The 22,413-nt window shown below is 41.3% G+C and overlaps 1 long non-coding RNA gene across 1 annotated transcript in view; it reads right to left on the reverse strand.

Annotated features, from left to right (window-relative positions):
• Positions 1-2,498: 2,498 nt before the first annotated feature.
• LOC143161261 (uncharacterized) overlaps positions 2,499-22,413 on the reverse strand; it is a 92,995-nt gene continuing 73,080 nt past the window's right edge. Inside the window, exons 5-6 of the long non-coding RNA XR_012995493.1 lie at positions 8,525-8,590; positions 2,499-2,930 (exon numbers count right to left, since the gene is read on the reverse strand). This is a non-coding gene — a long non-coding RNA (uncharacterized LOC143161261). The remainder of the gene's footprint in view (positions 2,931-8,524; positions 8,591-22,413) is intronic.

Below are 22,413 nucleotides of genomic sequence, written 5' to 3' on the forward strand. Positions count from 1 at the left end.
ACTATAAAGAACAGTGAAGAGTTTACACTTCCCTGAACATGACCTGAAGGCCTCAAATTTATTCAGACAGGAAAGCTCATACCATTTTAAAGATAAAGTATGTGACTACAGAATCAGATATAATTAATACAGTGTGTCCTCATTCTCCAAGGGGGGGAAAAAGAGAGAGATTATCACTATGAAATACCAGCCACAGATTAGATAGAGTATGAAAGAAAAAGACTAAAATGTGGACTGTGGCTCTTGTTCAGATACACATCTTTAGCAGAGTAAATGTCACCTAATAAGTCATTTTTGCTCCATCAACCAACCACTAATCTCTGGTAATGGTGTTCCAAGTTACCGACTGAGTTGAAATACATGGAAAATGAATGCAGCATGTAGATCCTGGATACCTGTATTTGTGACGCTGTTGACACAGCAGAGGCTCGGTGCACTCCTGCTGCAGCCATGTTTCCTGTTTCTATAAACATGCTCTGTTTGAAAAGGGGCTACTATGGGCACACATGTGCAGTTTATAGCTAGTTTTGTGCCAACATAAATCAAGCCCAAATGCCATCTCAATGACATAATGTAAGACTTATGCTTAAGGGAGTCCACATACATAAGTAAGTGGGTTCCAAAGTAATTAATTTGAGGAGTCCACTTACATTTCAATCTCACAACCAGACAGACTGCCTCGTGGTTCCCTTGGCTTTTTAGCGTCAGACTCCCCAGATTTCACTCTTCCATTTCCTTCACTTCCTCACCTTTCAGGGTCAGAGCTTAATACCGCAAAGGGAAATGAAACAGAGAAAAACAAAACAAAACAAGCTGCGAAGCAGATTAAAGCCATGTTTGACATTCAGAGGTACATGGTTCCTTTTTCAGCTACAGGTATGAAGTAGTAATAATTTTGTGTCCACAACTCACAGTATAAACATGGTTTAAAAGAAAATGGAAGTTTTCTTCCATTGCAGTGCATCCTCACTCAAAAACTGTCATGGCTTTTTAAATGTATTCTATTTAATGTTCAAGTCAGCTGAATTCTAAATTGGTTTGGGTTGTTTTTGCTTATAAATGGTCTGGGAAGTAGACAGAAATCCTCTTACACTTCCCTCAACTCTTGGTGCTCTAAATGCACCGCTTCTGAGGGGAAGGTGTTTGCAGAGCAAGCCACAGAAATATGTGCTTCTGCTTGTTAGAGAGGATGGATCTGTCTGCCAAATGTCTTCTCCTGAGTGGGACTGAGAAAATTGCCATCAGCCTGCGGCTCTTACAGAATTCCTGCTCTGACTGCACCATTAAGCAACACCCCGCACACCAGTCTGCTCAGAGAAACTAACTTGCTAAAGTCAGGGTCCAATTCCTTTCCCAGGAAAACCAGAAAATTAACTCCTACTACCTTCTGTGGAGGCTGGATGAAATGTAAGTGAAGAGACATGCAATTAGTCATGGGACAAAATGGCCCATCCAGATTCAAGAGGAGAGATGTTTTACAGGAGGTAATTAGCTTACCCAATTTATATACGCTGCCCTGAGTCAGTGGGCATGAGGCCATTTAGCAATTCATGGGATCAACCTTAAACCAAGGATTCCCATGTTTTCGCAGCAGAGAAAGCTGGAACTGTTTCACACAGCCAACAGAGGTTATTAGCTTGGTCCCACATTTCTCCCTATAAGATGCTCACACCTCATGAGGAGGTCAGAGGGATTACAGCATATTTTTGCAGATCCTAGTCTATTCTTAAACTGCAGTGTTTCCATATTTGTTTACGCAATACTAGTGCAGAACCTGTTTCTATCAGACAGCCTGCTTCAGTCTTCATGCTTTTTAAAGAAGAGAGGATAGTGACAATACGGACATTTCCAATGAGATCTCCTCTGGTTCATTTTAAATGTTCAACCTCACTTTCGGAAGGGATTTCAGCTTTGTTTCTGATTTAGTCTGATGAATATGTAGCAAGTGCCAGGGCTGCCTCAATACTTAATGCACGTATTTCCCAGAGTTTCTATAGAGGTCATCATTCTAGCATGATCGATATATAATGAAGGAATATGAGAAGCCAGTAAGAGAGGTCAGACTTCACGGACCTGCTGAGAAAGGCTCAGAAAAAGAACATGAAAGCTGGTAACAGAGTATAAGAAAGCATGGCAATGACTAACCTTTCCTGATGAATAAGTGTTTACATAGCTAAACTTTTACTAAACTACTAACCAGGCAGAAATGAAAGACCCCCGCTTCCAAGTGGATTATTGCATTTCTTCCTTCTCATTTTGGGACCTAGAAAATCAAATTTCAGAAAATGATGCCATGGTTTTGAAAACCCTAATACAATTTGCTGGATGCCAATGGCTTTTTCTACAACAGCTTAAATAGCCATACAACGCTTCCATGATTATGAAGATCTAAGGGAGGAACAAGATTTTTTCTTTTTTCTGCTTACACTTGGAATTCTTCTTCTGTGCTTGCCTTGTGTCTGAAGAGATGTAAACAGAGGGGGGAAAATGTGGTTGAAGGAGTTATTCAACAAAATAAAAAAGTGCATGTGTACACTCATACAGAAACAAAGAAAACACGCAGAGAGAGTTAAGTTTCTTATAAGAATCTCCTTTATTTTAGAGGAGAAAATGTAATGATTGTATGATTTTAATGTTTATGTAAAGATAATGAACAGGTAGCATAACTGAACAAAGCCATTAAACAAGACTAAACTTCCCAGGTACAATTTAACTTAATTCATGGTCATATAGGACCCTCTTGCTCATGTCAGAAGACAATTCAGTCTTCAGAAAAATCAAAATAAATGTTCAGAGTTTTAAAGGGTGGGTCTGTAGCTCAGAGGTGAAACAAAAGTAGTTTTTGAACAAGTCATCCCAAATTTAGAACCGAACTCTTCTTCTGCTACAAGGCAAATGGACGATTCTTCCAACCCAGAGACGAAAGAGTCCTGAAAGAAAACGCACTGCGGTAATCAGCCACATTTAACACAGTAACAAATGAGATGAGAGTGGAGGAGTTAAAATGAATGTGCAAGTAGGAAAGAAACGCAGCATAGACTTGAGGCTTGTGTAAATTTTTTGATTTTTTAGTAAAATAAATGTCTTCCATCACATCCTGTCTCTTGCTTTCATGACCATTTTGCAATTTCCAAATTTTTACCAGCTAAAAAGAGAACAATATTCTACTTCGCACATGATGGTAAGATGCCCTATGCTGATGAGATGATATCCTATGCCAGATTAGGGATCTCTCTGGTCCTTCTTGTGTCTGTGGTTGTAACCACTAACAAAAATTTAACAAAAAAGTAAAAGGAAGTTTGCAATAGGCAGCTATGGGCAAATCTGCCCACAAGAAGTTTCTTTCTTCTCCCTAAAAGTCAAAGCCTGATTTGCACCCTGAAGTAATTCCTGTGCCTTACACAACTCTTAATTATTTTCAATGCTTGCTGTAGTCACTGTAAGTGTCCCCATAAACTGGATAAATGAACCTTTTTTAGGGTTCTCCTGAATTCTTCCTGGTGATATTTTGTGGCAATTAATTTATTTTAAGATCCAGATACCTTCAAAGATGACTTAATCAACAGCACATTCTGGCCTCACCACAAAACTCCTGAAACTGGTATGTGTTAAGTCCAGACAAGCCACTCCAAAAATGCAGACAGGTGCCCACAGGAGGGGCGAAAATGCAAGAATTTCCCATGCTCTCCCAGCCGGCTGGTAAGCTCCCTGGCCCAGCTCCCTGCCCACCAGCTCCTGCCACGGATCTGGGCAGAGGAGGTTTGAATCCAGCCAGTTACTCTTCCTTACCCTGCTCCAGGGAGCTGCACCCACCAGACAGTGATCCCGGGAGATGTGCTGTGGAAGCCCACCTTCCGGCTGCCCCTGGGAACGAGCTTCTGTCTGCAGAGAAGTCCTTCAGCGAAGAGTGAAGGATGAAGGAAGTGGGAACAGAGGCAGCAGGGACACTCCCTGCAGCCTCCACTACTCCCAGAAGATGTGCTTTTGGGGAGAAGGGGCAGGGAGCCTGAATTAGTGGTTTTAAAGTTGGGGGAAGAGGTGGAACAAGTCTTAAGAGTATGTGGGAGGACATGGGAAAGAAACCCAGAGAACCGCTGATATAGATCCTCAGGTCAGTATAATCAGCAAAGTATCATGCAATAAGCCAGGAATGAAATCATGGCTTGAGCAATGATTTTGTGCCACTAGTAAAATCCTGTGGGGAGTAGTCATTGACAAGGGTAGGCTTAGCCTGGCTTTTTCATATTTAGGAGCACAGACAGCTAAAGAGCTGAGGGGAAATGATTTATGAGGACAGAGCTAAATGCTTATTGCTAGGTTAAACAACAAGTAAGGGCAGACATAACAGCCTACAAATACCCATAGGAGTAAACGTCAAGGAGTGTGAGGAATTGTTTTGAACAGCAAGATAAATTTCCTAAGACTGAGGTGCAGTGGCTTGTGATACACTTGCCCAAAAAGCTGAAGTTTTGTTGGTCATGACTAGCCTGGGCAAAGCACGAGCAAACAAAAGGCAAGGAACAATTCTGTGTTGCTGGAGAGGTGAAAGAGATTATTCAAATCTGTCCCATGTTCAGATGAGCTCCACTTCTCCATCACCGGAGAAGCTATCTGCAATGTTCAGCAAGGTATAGGAGTTGGAGACAGCATTCTAGAGACATACTGCAACGACTTTTCCAGTTACAGTTTTTGTGATAGCAGCAATTACAAACTTTATTTCATCAAGACAGTTTCAGGTTGATTGTATAAATGAAGAAGTCACATAGCTGCTATTGCAAAGGAGTAAGCACACAAGATCACTCATAGCTAAAAAGACTATCCACCACAGCAGTTTCACTACGGTTAATATCAAATCTATCCTGCACAGAGGATGAGTGTTAAACTTGCAACCTATCTAATGCCCCCTTAAGCCCCTTAAATAGGTCTTAAATGGACTTGAACTTTGTTCTGTGCTGAGCACCTGCATGAGGGGTGAGATCTAGCCCAAGGTCGTGTTTGAGGGAGGTAAAGAATTCAGCAGGAGGCCTGAGGGATGTGCCTGATGCTCCACATGGGGGAAAAGAGCTGCTGGGGCTACACTGAGCAGGAATGCAAGGGAAAGGGAAGGAATGCAAGGTAAAAAACAAACAAACAAAAAAGACCTTTGAACTTTGTTTCACAGCATGGCATTGCAACTGTGGCAGGGTTAGGAACAAGAGGCTACAACTAGCAAGGTAGAAAGGGAGAGTGGGATTGCCTCTGAATCCCTCAGATTGCAAAATTATTGCCTAATTAAAGGAAATAAATACAGGTAAAGGGGAAAAAAGAGCTCCTACATAGTCTTGAATTGTTGTAAGGGGGAGGGGAAAGGAAAATGAAAACAAAGCAAATGCATAGCCACAGGAAACAAATGTAACCCTAAGATACCTTCTGTCTCCCTCTTTTATGGCAGATGTCTCGTTCCCTGTCCCTGTGGATTGGTTTATGCACTTCCTGCCCTGATTGAGACACTGGATCACTAATGCAGAGCACTGCTTAACTCAGGGGTGGCAGGAACCTAATTCTCACTTAGCCCCGAGTCCTGAAAAAAATCTCAATGCTGGTGTCCAGTGGCAAGAAAGAAGAGACTAACTGTTCCTTGGCCCCTGCATAGAGGAAGAAGGTAAATTCCCTGCAAATACCTCAAAAACTCTACAAGACTTTACATTTTTTTCCAAATGCAAAAGTGAGAGGTGGAAAAAAAAATAGAGGAGCCACGCATTACTCCTATGGTGAGGGGGCGGACTGAGAGAAACCCAGGAAAGCTGGGGGGGGCATTTATATTGGCTGAGCATCATTAGGTGGATCAGTTGCTGGCTATGTGGTTTCAATGCATGCACAGAACAAAACACATTGCTAAAGTGTCATAAAGAGAAGAGATGGATTTCAGAACTATCTAAAAACAAACTGCAATTTGTCTCCCATCTTACGGCTAGGAAAGAGCTGAGCATCCTAGAGGAAATTCCACTCAATGTCATAACAACATTTCAAGGCATTTTGGAGATTAAGGAGTAGATTAAGGAGAAATTCAGATACAAAAAACCAAAGAAGCTGAGGAACTCTTTTTGTCAAAGGGTTTACAAGTGGCAGGAAAAAAAGTATTGAGGAAGAAAGGCCTTGTAATTAAATCCTTAACTTGAGATTCAGGTTCTTCTTCTCACTTTAGCTTAATGCCTAAAACACATTCACAACAGGATGTGCCTTATAAATTTGTAAACACTGTGTTGCTTAAAGGTACACGATACGACACAAAATTTCATATTCCATGGCATGCTGTCAGGAGGCTACAGTAGGAATAGCTGACTGACTATGCAGTAGCATCGTTCCTATAGTAAATATATCTAAGAAAATTCAGGTAGTGTCATGGTACGCAAACTTGTGCCAGGGAGAGATTTTGAGTCTATTGTGTCTGTTTCTGTGTTGAGGGAAGAAAGTGTTTTTCACCTTCCAGACTTGTTTGGGGCTTTTTAGTAGGAAGCTAAAACAATTATCTGAACAGAGCCATACAGATTGTAAACTTTGACTCTCCCAAAGAAGCATTTTCTGTCCTACAATAGCTTCCAATGAGCAAGACACCTTCTGCCCTTTACTTTTGTTTCATTAGTTTTTCGGTGCGTTACAACACATCACACTAAAAACTGAGGTAGGAAACAAAAAGAAGAAAAGAATCCTTATTGTGAATCTTTACTTTTGTCTGGCATCCTTTTCTGGATGTTTATGACGTCCCATAAAGTTGCTGAAACATGCCTGCTCTATTTTTAATTGTCATTTTAAATGCCAAAACTCAGAGGTCTTGCTTATATTGTATGCGAACACAGTGTCTGCTTATGTTCAAACCCTCAGGCACTTTAAATAACTCTACTGTACACAGAGAACGTTGTTCATTTTGTTTTTACAATTTTTGCATGTGTAGAAGGAGCTCTAATGTCTTGAGAACATAAATGTATTTTCATAACCAAGGAGTAAGATCACAGCTGGAATCTACCTGAGCCTTGGATCATATTTCAGCAGTGGCATGAAGTGAAAAAGCAGCTTATTTCTCTGCTTAATTTACAAGAGCTACAACTGGAACAGCACATACTAGACTTAGTGACGTAACGCACAGGTGAGTGCGTGTTACAGGTCCACCACTGTGCCTGATCCACAGGGAATATCAGACTGTTTCAGCCAGACTTAAGAGCCGTTACTGCTGTAGCCCTAGAGGAACCTGGTCTGAACCCTGGTGTGTTAGTAAAGGTGGCAGCTGCCATAACAGACTTCTGTGTAGGCTACAAACTTGGGGCATAAAATGGGGGTCTTTTTATTGATTCCATTGAGTTTCGTACCAAGCCTCCATTGTTCTGTCTTAAAGAATAAACCATTACAGAGAATTCATAAGTGAATTTGCTTTTTTCTTTCAAGGATTAAGCAGGAGCAGATCGTAATTTCCTTTCAATGCATCTATTGTTCATCAGTATTCAGTAAGTTTTATTATGGGCTTAAAAACAACAGCATATATATCTTTATAGTCACTTCCAATCTGCTCCTTACATGTTTTCTGAAACTCACATTTTATGTTTAGATGTGATTGACCATGAAAGTCGCGGGGTAATATGTGTTCCCTGAGTAAAGACACAGACAAGTATCTATCTGGCCAATGTTCATTTTTCACATTAGTTTGCTGTAAATAATCTTACATGCAATTTTGCCACTTCTTTTCATAGGAATCTCTGCAAGTAGGTTAGCATAGTGTGGCTTGCAGAAAGCTGACACATAGTATTTATGAACAGAGAGGAAATAAATTAATTTCAGTGTTTGATTCAACATTGGAGAAAGGCTTTTTGCAGTATTTATTCACCCACAGTAATAAGAGAAGGTACAGTCCCTCCTCTAGTCCAGCCATATTACCAGACAAGGAAAATTCTGCTGAGTTAGGACTACAGACAAGGGGTCAAAGAAAGAGGGGCTACATTTCTCAGTGTGCATCCCATACAGCCAGTCCTGTAATAGCTGTCATTATTTGTAACATGCGCAGTAGAGGAATAGGTGGAGAAATGAAGCCGTGCCTGTAAGGTAACACCCTTTTTTTAAGCAACCACCATTTTTTGCAATGACATGTACAAGGGTCATTTGGGGTGTTCCTTCCCTTTAAGTCTGGGTTTCCTGAGAGGAAGGAGAGCTGAAATACAGGAACAAGTGGCTGCACACCACTTCCAGCAGCGCAGTAGACCTTCCTCACTGACACAGGTTTAGAAACCACATCTGAATCTCCAAACTTCCTGATGTTCTGCCTTTGAAAGGAGGGAAGACAGGGAAGGAGATGGGTGGAGAAGGTGAAGAGGTGGTTCTGTCCTTTTAGAGGCCTTGCAAACACAGCAAAACTGCTCCCATACCCTTAAATCTACCATAAAAAGTAGGTTGCGATACAAGTGGGAAATACAAGGAAACGTTTCAACTAATAAAATGTGCTGGACTAGCACCAAACTTCTGCTTAAAAAGCTGTTTATAATAAACAACGATTACTTACAGTATCATTGCAATATCATTAGAGGACTCAAGAGATCGAAGAGTACCTGGTTCATCTGGTTGAGACCTGGAAAACACAGTGTGATATATCAGCAAACACCACCAGCAATCAACGTATTTTTTATGAGGGCTGTTAGAACAGGAGGAAATGTTCAAACCCAGACTGCTGGGCCACTCTGTGACCTAATCCTGGCCAGAGAGAAGAAAATCTGCCATTCACTAGATCACCACTGATAAAAAACTTCAATTCACTAGCTAAGAACATCAGTTTGTCTGGGTTGTATTGCAGATCACTTTTAAGCCTCTAAAAGGGTTAATGGGACCCCAGAGATAATAAATACATTATGCAGCTGTGTAGGTGCTAGGAAGACGAATATAGGTTCGTTTTTACAAACTTAACCTATGCAGAGTGAGTCATAATTTGCACCTTGCGTCATTCAATAAATGGGTCTTTTGAAAGTCAACCCACTGTGAATGGGCTACTAGCTCTCAAAAAGCAAGAACCCTGCTCTCCTGCCCACAGGCTGCCTAGTTGTAGGATCAAAAAGCTATCCTCCTTAGGTTACAACGTGATGGCAATAACAGGATCCAAACAACTACACGTTTGTGGGTTTGCTGCATCTCTTTTAAAAGGTCAAAAGGTTTTAACTGAAACAACTGTTCTTATTTCATGAAAGATTAATTCTTAACCATAACTGTGTGTTAATCTCATTGCTGGTTCTGCTGTGTCTTGTGACATTGTTTCTTTATTCAATTACGCCTCACATCAACTTTTTAATTAATACCTTCATTACAAAAGCCTTGAAAGTTTAGATCAGTAACATTTGCTTTTGTGCATTTCAACCGTAAGCTTCTGTGCAAAGGAAATTTTTCTATTTTGTAGTCACCCAGGGGAAAGAAAAGCAAGTAGAGAGGAGGTCTACATGTTCACAGGGATCTCAGCACTGAGGAGACAGAATAATCATCTTTTGTTGAATACGAAAATAACGAAAAACAAAGTAAACAATACCCTTTTGTTCTGCACAAGAAAGGCAGGGTTTTAATAGTCTTTAAACGAGATAGAAAATTTCCATCCAAATGGAACCATGGAGTAGGTAGACACATTACAACATCTTGGAGTTCAGTGATTAAATTTAATACTGTGCCAAACAGTGATTAGTTGATGACGGGTGTTCATAAGCAGAATGGAAACAAGGGAAGTGTGGCTCCAGTATAGCATTGGGCCTCCAGTGCAGTTTGGTGTTAGGCTTTCTACTGTAATAACAGGGTCAAATGAAAAAAAGTTTACTTTGATTTATTTCCCTAAGGAAATTCAGTGGAATTGTAAACACAGGCTTACTGGTACATATTACTAAAACTTCAGCATTCAGGGTCGGATCTGAGAAAAGGGCTTAGGTATCAACTGAAGCACAGAAACGTATCCTTTTCTTCAACATTTTTCCAGCTCACTAACTCAATCCCCCTGCTCAGAGTACTGGTACATATGAATCCCATTACTAGACACTGAATTCTCCCAACTCACTGTGCAGGCAAAGTAGTGTCCTAATTAAGGCTTCTGAATCCCAGCCTCAGAGCTGGGTACCTACGTCCTTTATGGATCTTTGCCTTAGTGCATTAAAATCCCCTGTTGAGCCCAATGCGACACATTGTCCTTAACACCGTACATACGTGACTAATGATCCAGGAGAATAGGAGCATAAATCCTTTTTAACTTAGCTGTGGTCTCTCCTAAGCCTATCCAACCCAGGCAGCAAGCATGTGATGCACAGAGAAGTCAGCAGCAATACACGAGCCCCATGCATACAGATAGATCAGGTCAACTTCAGCAAACAGTCACTGGTTTTGCAGAGGAGGACAAGCAAGATTGTCCCCTGGTTTTATAAAATGAAAAGTTACCCCCTGAACTCTGAGAAGTGACCTTTGAAGGAAATAAAATTTTCACTTCAGTTTCTGCTACATGAACTGCTCCAGCCCATCCCGGTATCTTAAGTATCAGTATCTGAAGTCTCATATAATATAAACCTCACATAATATAGAAGTCCCACAAAATATAAGCAAAATTAAACTGAGATATATGTGCACTAGAAGACAAGACTCCTCTATAAGCAGTTCTTCTCTTCTTCCTTTTTTATCATCACCTATTCCTACAGCCCAGGCAAAGGCTATCATCATTCTAATTTGAATGCTTTAAAATCTATTTTGGACCAGACCTGCTCTTAGCTGCATTAGTATAAACCTGCTGTCTTTTCATGGACTTTCTCCAACTATATTCTGGTGTAAGTAGATCAGAGTCTTATTATGGTGATAATTTGCAGGGTTATGCTAAAGGTCAACATTGGTGCAGGCCACAGATTTTGGTGAAATCTCATCTATTTATGGGGAAAAGAATTTACAGTTACAAATTATTATAACAGCAACAATTTTTTTAAAAAATGATAACTTGTAGATAATGTTTCAAGCATCTTGCTTAAAATTTTAAACCCACCCATCAATTAACAATAATTAATCACCAAGCATGTTATGCGTGCTAAGTTAGCTGCAGCTTTCATTACAAGAAAATAAAACAAGTTTAGGAAAAACTGTCTTGGAGTCTCTATTTGACACTTCAAATGAATGGTTGTGTAAAGCTCCTATCGGTATCCTCCGTCACAGGCAACTTCCCTGACTGCCAGAGGGCCTGGGAGCTTTTCTCATCAGTGGGAGAAATAAGTGATTTGCACCTTAAGAAAAATTTCAGACTTATTCTTTGGTATGATTTGTGTTCCAGGCGGTGGTAGGAGGTAAATCCTAGAGGCTTTCTCCACAATGATCGAATGCCAAGAAGTGGAGCAGTTTACTGGAACAGCAGCAGCTTCTAATGTCTTTGCAATGACAGCTTTAACTAGAAAGGTACAATATTTTATATTCTGCGAAGCTGAGCTAGACCATTTTGGCAAAGACTCTGTCTGCCTACCAAGGGTGGAGTAGGTATTTACTATCTATATAATGACTTCCTACTGCAAGTGGGTCAGGTAATTCAAATAACTAGCTAAAACTGCCTTTGGTCGAGTCTGGTGGAAGTCTAGCCTGTAAGTAAATACGTCCCTCTGCTACAGAGTGCACATCCTCCGTCATGTGATGTCTCAGCCATTTCCTGGTACTGCCACTCCACTTCACTTTATCTCCCTCCGATTGTAACACCGGCAGTTTCACCACTGAGGTTGCTGTTGCTGCACTTTCTGGTGTCAATGGCCTGCTGTGAACTGAAAAAATACCTGCTGAAAAAAAACAGTCAAGCGCTTGAATGATACCAGAGGCTCCTTCTTTCTCTGCCTTTGTTGTAGCACACCAGGCAATCATCCAGTTTGTCGGTTCTGCTTGTCCAGCTCCAAACCAAATGTTTCAGAATCCAGCCTGCACAAATAATCAGGTTTTAAACAATAACTGCAGCAAAAGATCAGCTTTGCTGCATGTGATCTGTGTACTGCTTGGCTTTCCCTCAACCTGAGCCTGGATGCCTTATGTTCAAACATGTGCTTGTGTTCGTTCTGGCATTTGGAATGGGGTAGAAGGTATTGTGTGTGTGTGGTGGGGTGGTAAATCCCAAACTCGGCAAGATTTCAGAGGTGCTGCCTTGCACAGTGCTTAAGAAATAACTCATTTCTGGTTGAAATGTTAAAAGAAAGGTATGAAGTAACTTGTATAGTAAGAAGTAACTATCAGCTCCCACCCAGTTCCTGCAGGCACTGTGAATGGAACAGGCTGCCCTGTCTGGTGGCAAATCTCACTTCTGGGCAAAGCAGCCTTCCCATCAGCCTGTGCAGCAGCCCCTGAGAGAGCTACTGGGAAAGGATGCAGTGGTTATTTTAAAGATCCTGCAAGCATTCAGAATACAGCTGTTTGCCAAAAATATAGTGGTATGGCTTTGTTCACTGTAAACATTTTGGGCAACGCTGTTCATATTGCGCCAATTCACTAGATGGCCTAGCTCTGAAAGCGAGCAGAAATTTTGTCAAGCCTTGCAGTGAGTAACAACACTTGCTAAGAAAGTCAAAGTTATTTCGGCAGACTACAGTTGAACCACAAAAAGAGAGGTCCTGAGAAGCAAGGAGATCCTACAGATGCAAGTCAGCATGACCAAGAGGTGTCACCATGCTTCATAACTCAGTCCTTTACTGGAAACCAAGTCAGCAAAACAAAAAGATGTTCACAGACTCTAGTGGGCTCTGGATTAGACTGATGCCTTCTGGGGAACAGCTTCATGAATCCTGGCAGTTTAGAGTAGCTCTTTTAAAACAAAATTTCTGAAAATGAACAAGTTATTTCATAGATTAACTATGTTATCATGAAAAGTTTTTGCTGCATATCTTTCAAAACAAGCACGCTCCTGTAAAGAACAAACGAATGTCAGTATTTTTCCTAAATGTAGTTGAAAATTAATACTGTAACCATGTGTCACTTAAAAGTACTCTGTTTTGATCTTCACAAGGTTATCCCAGTTGCTTCGCCCCATAAAATTAACCACAAACACAATAGTGAATGAGTCAGAACACAGAGGTGACTCTAAGAGAAGGGATAAATGCCTCCAGAGAGCACAGCAAACAGGAGGCACGAAGCAGTTAAGGGTGCAGCAGTGTGTGGTAACAGCTGAACGAACAGGTACTGGGATAGAGAGAGAACACTTTTCTGTAAAAATTCTCATTTATTTCAAGCTCCTCCACCTCCCACCAAGGCAAACGACTTCTGCAGGGTCTGGAACACCTGATCTGATGGACTGAAGTCTGTACTGGAAAGATGTGAGCTACAAGATGCAAGCTCTGAGCAGGAAGGTGGCCCACAGGCTCCAGCACTTCTGCACAGGGGTTTTGAAAAGAGTTTCCAAGGGGCTTAAACAAAAAGTTCTTTCAAAAGTGCTCCATAAAATACACCTGAAGAAAGACCATTAGGAGGAGACTCGGTTCAGCTCTGTTCTCTTCTGTTTAGCTTAGGTGCTGTTTTTTCACACACAGAAACACATGTACAGACTTAGTACACCATACAATGCCTCACTAAAGTCATCAAGTGGTGGTTATAACTTCATCCAAGATCAACAAGGTCTTTTTCCACAAGCAGTCCTTTGTGTTTGGGATGCCTATGCCCTGAATTTTACTGTCTCCCAATCAACTAACAGGTGCTCTGCAGTCAAACGCGAGCTATTTAAGGGCAACCTGCATAACAACTTCCCAGGCTGGCAAGCAATCTTAAATAGTAGTTAGGTACTGGAATGGGTAAGTTTTATTCACACAAACAGAAACAGTCCCAACAGGAAAAGAAGGGGGGGGGGGGGGGGGGGAGAGAGGGAAAATGGTATCTTTCTTGGTTTCCATTTAGTTTTCTCTTTTATATGTCAGCATAATAACTCTCAAAGAAGAGAATGAGGCTCCCAAAACCAGACACCATGGTAATCTGACATTATACAGTAGTTGTTCTTAAAACTTCCCAGTTTTGTTTTGGTCAACAACATAATGTGCTGATTATATATATTTTCTCCATTTTCACAGGGCACAGATAGCCATATACTGCTAATGCATGTTATTTTGGGCAATTTGACTTTTATTTTTTCCCCTACTTCCCACTTTGGGGTAGGGGGAAAAAAAGTTTAAAAACTCTCTCAGCTAGATGCCAGATGTGTCATTTTGCAATGTAAAGCCACACCAGAATTTTATAAGCCATGCAACTGCTCATTTGTGTACCGTTCCCCTATCATATTTTTAAAGTTTCTAGGATCGGTGCATTGAATGGCATAAAATGTGATGTTTCTCATACAGAAGTCCCTGCTAAGAGCATTGTATATATGCTGCTTTACGGCCCCAGATGGGCAGAAGCATACTGCTGGTTTCTTTGGTCTAATGTCACACAGGAAAGGCTTCTGGATTCTTACAAATACATGTGAACCAGAAGAGACTGCTGCCGTGCTCCACTACTGAAGGTCTTAAAAAAGACGTCAGCCAAACTGAGAGGATGTGGGAAAGGTGTCAGTGCCTTGAAGTTAATTCAGATGAGGAAACAGAGATGAGAATATCAAAGACGAAAAATGCCTCCAGTGTATGCCTCCAGTAACTTGTTGAATTGCAAGGAGCAATACAGTGCTTTCACTTAGTCTATACAAGAGAGAGCAATAGGATCCCATCACAATCTCGTCAGAGTCCCCCCACTCGCAGAGGCAGAGGGCACAGGGTGAACACGTGGTCTAGAAGGTAAGTTGGTTCAAAGGTGCATGGGAAGGCCTATGCAAGTAGCATTGCTGGAAAGAAGTCTTGTGGCCAACAAATATGCATGAGCCCTCATGATCTCCTGGATGTATAAAGTAATAGTCATTTGCTGAGATGCTATACAGTTACTCAAGAGTGAAATACATCCCTGCGTAAGTGCTAAGTTTCCAGGCAATGATGGAATTATATTATTCAGGAGATTGTGACATTACTGTAAGTGCCATCGTTTCTGCTACTATAATGTTTCAGTCTGCATAAAAACAAAACTCTTACCTCTTCTCTGTCCTCTTCTTCCCCTGTGCTAACACACAAGTACTGGCACGGTGTCTCTTTTCTATTTAATCATAACTATAGATATTTATGGGGCATGCGAATACATGGGCAGGAGAGACAAAGAAGAAAGATCTTCATAGGCACTGCTGGCTGTGAAACAAGAAAGGGTGTGTCACACGGAGCATGTCAAACACATAAATAGCACCTATGGTGTTATAATAACAAAAAAGAAAAGTATTTTTACTGTGGAGTCTTAACACGTTATACCAGGCCCGATAACACATACATAGGAACAGCCATACCAGTGAGAGCCAGCAGAGCTCCAGAAACTATTCCGTAACAAAATCCACAAAGTGGCAGGTAGGCCACAGCATCACGGATGCAGCTGGAAGACAGGCAGCATCTTCCCATGTACAATGGGACATTTACTAGTATATATAGATCGTATGTGAACTGTCTCTGCTTGCACGAAAAAAAGGCATCTCCTGTGTACAACTGACTAATGGCTAGAATTAGATCTGCACAGGAGATGGCAGCTTACATCATTTAAACCTGGACAGGCCTGCTAGACAGACCGGAGGTCAGCAGGTGCAGAGACTTGCTCTTTGAAGACTCTTACTCGGTATCAGTTGCGCAACAGGTTATCAGCGTGGGTTGCTTCCGTATACGGTCATGACCCGTAAGAGTGGAAAAACTTGTTTTGTAGTAGTGGAGGGATTTTCCTGAACTAGGTTAAATAATATTTATTTAACTAGAGCCTGCAGTTGCTGGAGCTGCTCTGGATTGACATTAGCATAGCTGAGATCTTTAATCTTCTTTCATCTGCTACAATGCAGAAAATCAGTGCCTATTCATTTTTGTATTCATTCAACATTCATACCAGAAACTCAGAACTAGTTTTCTGGATCCCTCAATCCTTCAGACAGCGAAATCTGACAATTTCTCAAACCACAGGAAACTTAAAAATAGCACTTGTTCCAGCACAGCTACACATTGTTGTTCTTGAAATCTGGGTTAGAAAATACTTACAGAGTCTCTAAAAGAGAGAGGCCTGAAGTGAAACGTCTCTATTACTGCATTCCCTTATTTAAACAATTAACCCTGTGAACAGAAGACCTACTGAAGCCAGATTTGCTATTGATTTTGTTCCTTGAGACTAATTCCTACATGGATTCCCCAGTGTCTAGTAAGTGCTCCACCTCTACTGCAATCATCCCCTGGGGAGAGGGGGAGGCACAAGAGTGGGAGACACAACTTGGGTTGTGTTTGCGCTGTATTTGACTTTTTATTTTCACTAAACATCCAGGATTTTCTTTTCAAGACCTCTACCCTTCTAATTTGAAGAACAGGCTGAAAAGTTGCTGGAGGAGAAATTCAGGTATTTCTTTAGCAAAACATGGTAAATATTGTCTCTGCCCTGCAAGCTTTATCATCTAAGGGAAGCAGATGCTAGTGACAGTTTTGCAGAAATCCACTGGAGTACTCTACAAAGCGTTTTTTAGGATTACTTTCAGGAAAGCAGAATACAGACCTCACCTGGCACAAATCAACAGCCTCTACTGAATGCAACAATTTTGTATTTATTTACCCTTCACCCTCATACTTCAGGGCAGCCAACAATGCTGCTTCCCCTGGAGGAGAAGACCCTCATAGACTAATCTAAAGTCAATTAACAGCTCCAGATTTGGACTCAGATGGACTCTACTATGGAGTGCTCCTCCCTGCTAAATATGCCCGGCGAAGTGTTTTATTAGCCCACACAGCAACTGCAGCTGCCTCCTTTCTCCCTACCTGAGCACACTTGCATTTAAGGATCTTCCTGGCTAGCAAAATAAGAGACGTTACATGTTCCAGCAGCTAGGGTTTGGTACAGTCTAATAAAACAATGAAAGTAGAGCAACAGATGTGTCACCTTAATCCAGTTTGGGGACCTACATTTACTTAATATGCATTTGCCTATTTTAAGCAGCTTCTTTACACACTTCTTCTCTTGCCCCCTTTGTACACTTCAGCTGCAATATTTCAACAACTAAGGGGATAACTTCCACTGCAAAGATGCTTAACAGTATTTTCAATTATAGTCTGCTTGTGAAGAGCCTACGGCGTCTTCTTCATAATTCTTTTTAAGTACAGACCATTAACAAAGGCCTGTAAGTGTCTGGACAGAATCTACACAGAGTGAAGAGGTTATGATTTGCAAATGATGTTTCTTTTCCACTGTAGGTGGATCAGTATGCGCTTGGGAGCAAATCTGCTATCTTTTGGGAATGTTTCCAGTTAACTCCATTCTAACCACATTTGCTTTGCTTGGTTCTGCTTCAGGAACCGAAACTAGCTTGGCTCTAGCATTAAATAACTGAATAGGAAATAGCAGAAGGTTTACCATATACAGGCTGGCCAGGGGTGGAGCGATATATTGAACTAAAAATACAGCAAAGACTGGGTTTGGGAGATTCAGATTGGTTCCATTTTAATTAGGAGATATACAAGCTCCCAGTGCTGGTGATGAAGTTATCTTCACTGAAAACACATTCACATATTCAAATATCACCATGCCTCAAAAAGGGAAGTGTTGAGACATAAAAGCTTAATGCCCCAAAATGAGGATCTGGTCAAAAAATGCATTCTGCATTTTGTCAGTTTGTCTCCATGCCCTTTAGCAGTTAGGGTGCCTCCCTCTGCCCCATCCCACACACAAGTAATAGGGTTAGGGGAAACTTTTAGCTGCACATCAGAAAATTCAGTAATAATGCTAAGCTGATAGGAAGTTTAATCATGGGTGGGGCTGGTGTTTATTTTGAAACTGAGGGAAAGATAGGAACAGCCTCAACCACTCAGATGAAAAGGGGCAAGCAAAATACAATGCTGCAAATGCAATATAAAATTTGAGGAAATTTTGGCAAGGGAGTAGTTGCAAACCAAGTCCCAAGTCATTAGCAGGAGAGAATTAAGTACCAAAATATCCTTACAATCAAGACTTCAGATCTTTCAAAATACTGTCCAATCTTTTAATTAACTTGTTATAAAGACGGAATAAAAGAGAGTTTGTTTGTGCCCTTAGCTACCTCTGATATACACTAAGGTAGCATCAGTGCAATCAGTGAATCAAGGCAAAACAAGCAGAAATGAAATCCAGTTCCAGTCTTGGGTAGCAAACTCTAGGTTTGACCCTATGTTATTCTTTGAACAATAAATATTTTACTCTCTCCCAATCACATTCTGGAAGAATGAATCCTAGTCCAGATCTTAACGGGACTGCAAAAATAAAACATAGACAGCTCATTTATTGATACTGTGAAATATCCAAACAAGTAATTTTATTGCTATTAAGCAAAATATAACAGCTGGAAAAATAAACCTCAAGCTGTCATTGAGAGTTCAGCTACAGAGAAAGAAAGTGAAATGGTTGAAACAAACAGAAAAAGCACTTCCCAAGGAACGCTGAGAATGGGGTGAGCCCCAGTTGCTCTGACTACTGGCAGATCAATGTGGCTGTTTGGTTTGATGGATGAAGAGATAGGAAGTCAGGTGGGAAAGTGCCCCCATGAAAGTAAATCTGCATTGTATCTAATCCACTAGGGAGGAAAACGGTGGGAAAAAAATATTGTTGGCAAAGTAGGAGGCACGCAAGCCTGGTACACCATGCTTGCTGTACTTCAGAGGAAAACAGGAGCACAGATGTTAACACAGGGGTCTCCCTAGCCTGGAAAAAAAAAAGGCAAAGGAAAGAGTGCCTATCCAAGAAAGTTACTCCTATCATTATAAATCTTCCCAGTTCTATTTAAAGAAAGCAAAAGAGCCAACAGAAGAAGCTGTGTTTTGCAGCTCTGCACAAACACCCGCAGATAAGGGTGGTACCAGGTGTCAGCTAGCCCTGCAAAGTCACTGAAATGTCAAGGATTGTTTTTCCTCTACTCCCTTTCTCTTTCCTCCGACTGGGAACTGCCAATGTTTATTTAAAAGATATCCCTTGTATTTGGCAAGAGTGCCAGCGGGGCAGACGTTAATGGATTATTATTTGGAGCTGGAAGCCTGCCAAGACGATAAGGATAGCCTGCCTATCCAAAGGCCCAAAGCCATGCCATTAACAGTGGGAGTCAGAAATGAAATCGTCCTGCCAGATGCTTTGCTATACTGAGTACAGCACAGACTTGAAAAGCGAGCTGCCTCCAACTTATATTTGATCTGACCTATAAAAATAATTAAATAAGTAAAGAGGCAGACATGGGCTATAATGGGGGACTAATCCATCTGTAAGACCCAGGTCTGATTCTTCTCTTTTGCAGTGGCGTGGAGAATTTGTTCAAACCACCGTGAAGTCAACTGTGAATGTTTCTGTTCACTTCTCTGCCCTTGAACTAGATCTCAACCTGGAAGCCCTGAACTCAACTGCTAAAAGCAGTGCAAGTGAGAGACCTCATTGTACTGCTGCAGCTTCAACGGTAAAATGCAACAAAAACATACCTCATTTTTAGCGTTGCTCCAAACAGGAGGAGCACGTCTTCGTGTAGCTATCCCCATAGTAAAACGGTTAATGCCAGTACCTCCTGAGAAGGCAAGCCTGAAGGAATGCGGTATTTTGTGTCTGAGATATATTTAGATTAACATTGTTTACTATTAATCTTCTTCTCTGCAAAGCCCTTTCTTTCCCAACAGACAAAAAACGATCAGTATCGCTCCACCGTTGTTATATGTTCTTTGGAAGATGACCTTTTCCGTGGCCCATCAGACAGCATGGACTATAATTAAGGTGCTTATAATACAATTTAGTAAAAGCAGGAGCTGGGGCACAGCAGCATTTACTGCTGTGATTGAAAGCCTTAAAGGTAATGTGGAATTTACCAAGTAGTAATTTTATCTGTTTGGAGCTGGCAAAAAAAAGAAACTTTGTGCTCATTTGAGAAGTTGGTCTGCCACTAATGAAGTTGAAGTAAATAGAGCTGCTTTCCTACTTCTCATGAATGCATGCAATGAAGTATTACCCCAGACAGGTGTTCCCTCCAAAAAGAAAATACACATAAAGATTTAGCTACTTTTTTTTCTCTGGATTTCTTTTTTCTCACCTTAAATATGCCTAAAACAAACCCACAGGCTCACATACTGTTACCGCAGGGAGAACACAGAGCCCACCTTTGCTGGTGACCTCTCCTGGCTCCAATGTGGACCACATTAAAGTCAGGTTCAGAACATGGTAACACCCTCATGTAGAGCAGTCAGTCATTTCATACCAAGGGTGATGGCTAATACTTCCAAAGGAAATTCAGTGCCGACATAAAACACCATTTCTTTACTTACTTCTGACATTTCATTGTGCCTTTGTGCAACTGCTCCTGAGGTTTTTAAGCAGGATTGTTCTCTGAAACAGGACTCTACCAGCAGCACAAAATTCAGACATCTGGAGCTGTAGAGCCATCCTCAGTATCAAGTCAGTCGTAAGGAAAGTGCCGAGCACACAAGTCAAGAGAGAACTAATCTAACAGCAAACCTGGAGTCTGGAAGTTGGTCGGACTTTTCTGTCTGCTTTTCATACTATGCTAGTATTGCAGGCATTTGAGTACTTGCCCTGTAGCTAAGGCAGCATAGTACGGCTGATTCTGAACAGTTCTGTCCTCTCCCTACTAACTGTCTGAAAGAAGAGTAAGGAAGGAAAAAACCCCTCTTTTTCATCTGATATTCCTGTCCAGTTTCTTGATGGGAAGATATGTGAGGTTACAAAGACAAAGTCTTTTTGATGGATGTATCAAGGATTAAACAAGATTGAAGGTATTCTACTTTCTGAAGGTAATTTACATTTTTAGATTAATGCCTAAGCTGGAATACACAATTTAACCAACTCTAGACTTATTTTACTCAATAGTCCTCAAGGAGAATCTTCACAACAGGGAGGTCTTAACTGCTGAAACTCTACTGGGTTGTCAACAGTGAAAGTTATTGAATTATTGGATGTAGCTTTATACATCAATTCCTGTGGTGATTATTTAATGTGGAGGTTGTTTGGTGTCTAAGTGCCTTGGTCTCACAGCCATGAATTACTGGAGCTTAAGAAAGGTAAGTCAAGTCACCCATGTGTGTAGTGCATGGAGTCTCCAGGCTGTGATGGCACAGGCAAAACAGTTTGTAGAGAAAAAGAGCACTGCTGCAAAGGATAAACAACTTGGGCCTGTAAACACCATTTATTATTGTTTCTTTAACATTCACTAGGAAACAAAGATTGTGTTTCTCAGCAGCAGTTTTACCATTACAAATAGCAATCTGATTCTATGGTATCACAGCTTATTCCTAGCACTAGGAGTGGGTGCACCAAGGAAGGACAGATGGAGGCTATGCCACAATCAACATTCAGTAGGGTGTCTGTCCTCACCCACTCATCTGCCTTCTCATTCCTCTCTGACTGCACTGGGACTGCTCTGACCCCACCCCGTAAGCTGTTTCTTCCATGCTGTCTCCTTAGTTGTTTTTCAAGAGCTTTCTTGCTGCCCACATGTGTCTCCTCCTCCTCTTGGATGCTGTTTTCTGCAGAAGCAACAGATTGCTGTGATGTTGTCCTTTTGATCTAATGAGAAAAACTCCTACAACAATGATGTGTGTGTGTTTCTTTCCACATTATTTAGCAATGGGGCTTGGAGGCACACATCTCTCCCGGGATCCTACTTTTTCTGTAGGTGCCACCTTTACTGGCACTGATCTCTCAGCTTAATAAGCTTTTCTCCCCCCCAGCCCCAAATCTGCATCATTTCTTTTTGCTCTCACCATGCAGCCATCAGAGCCCTCACACTTTACCTGCCCTCCCTGTGGACTGCTGCTACTATGCTCCAAGATAAAACCTTTTACACACAGCAGGTGCAGGAATGATCTCGATCTCACTATGCATAACCTGATGTGCAATGCTTACTAAGTTCTTAGTCGTTGTATATTTGTCCGTGGCTTGAGCATAACACAAGGTTTTCTGAAGTCAGACACAAAAGCCTAGCTGGCTTCAGTCGGGGCAGAATGAGCTCCAAGGTCACCGCCAAAACACCATACAGCACTTGTCCATTTTCTCTGCTACCCCACCTCTGACAATAGCTCATGGTTGAACTTTAAAGGCATGTCAGGTTTCTTTCTCATTTTTGCTCGTGATCACTTTATTTCTGAATCATGGACTCAAGGATGGATTTTAAAACTGTCAATCATCATTCCTTGTACTGATACTGTTCTAAGATCTCAAAAACTTATATTCTCACACAAATAAATTTAGCCTTTCAAATCATCTGGGGAAAATAAGAAATAGTTGTACTCATCTTACTACAGGCAGTGAGGTAGTTACAGATCTGCCAAAGGACAAACCTGGGCATTGGTGGCAAGAGAACCCAGCTCCAAAACTTGCTCCTCAATAAATCATTTGGCG

The sequence above is a fragment of the Aptenodytes patagonicus genome, chromosome 5 (genome assembly GCF_965638725.1).
Source record: "Aptenodytes patagonicus chromosome 5, bAptPat1.pri.cur, whole genome shotgun sequence".
Lineage (NCBI taxonomy): Eukaryota > Metazoa > Chordata > Aves > Sphenisciformes > Spheniscidae > Aptenodytes > Aptenodytes patagonicus.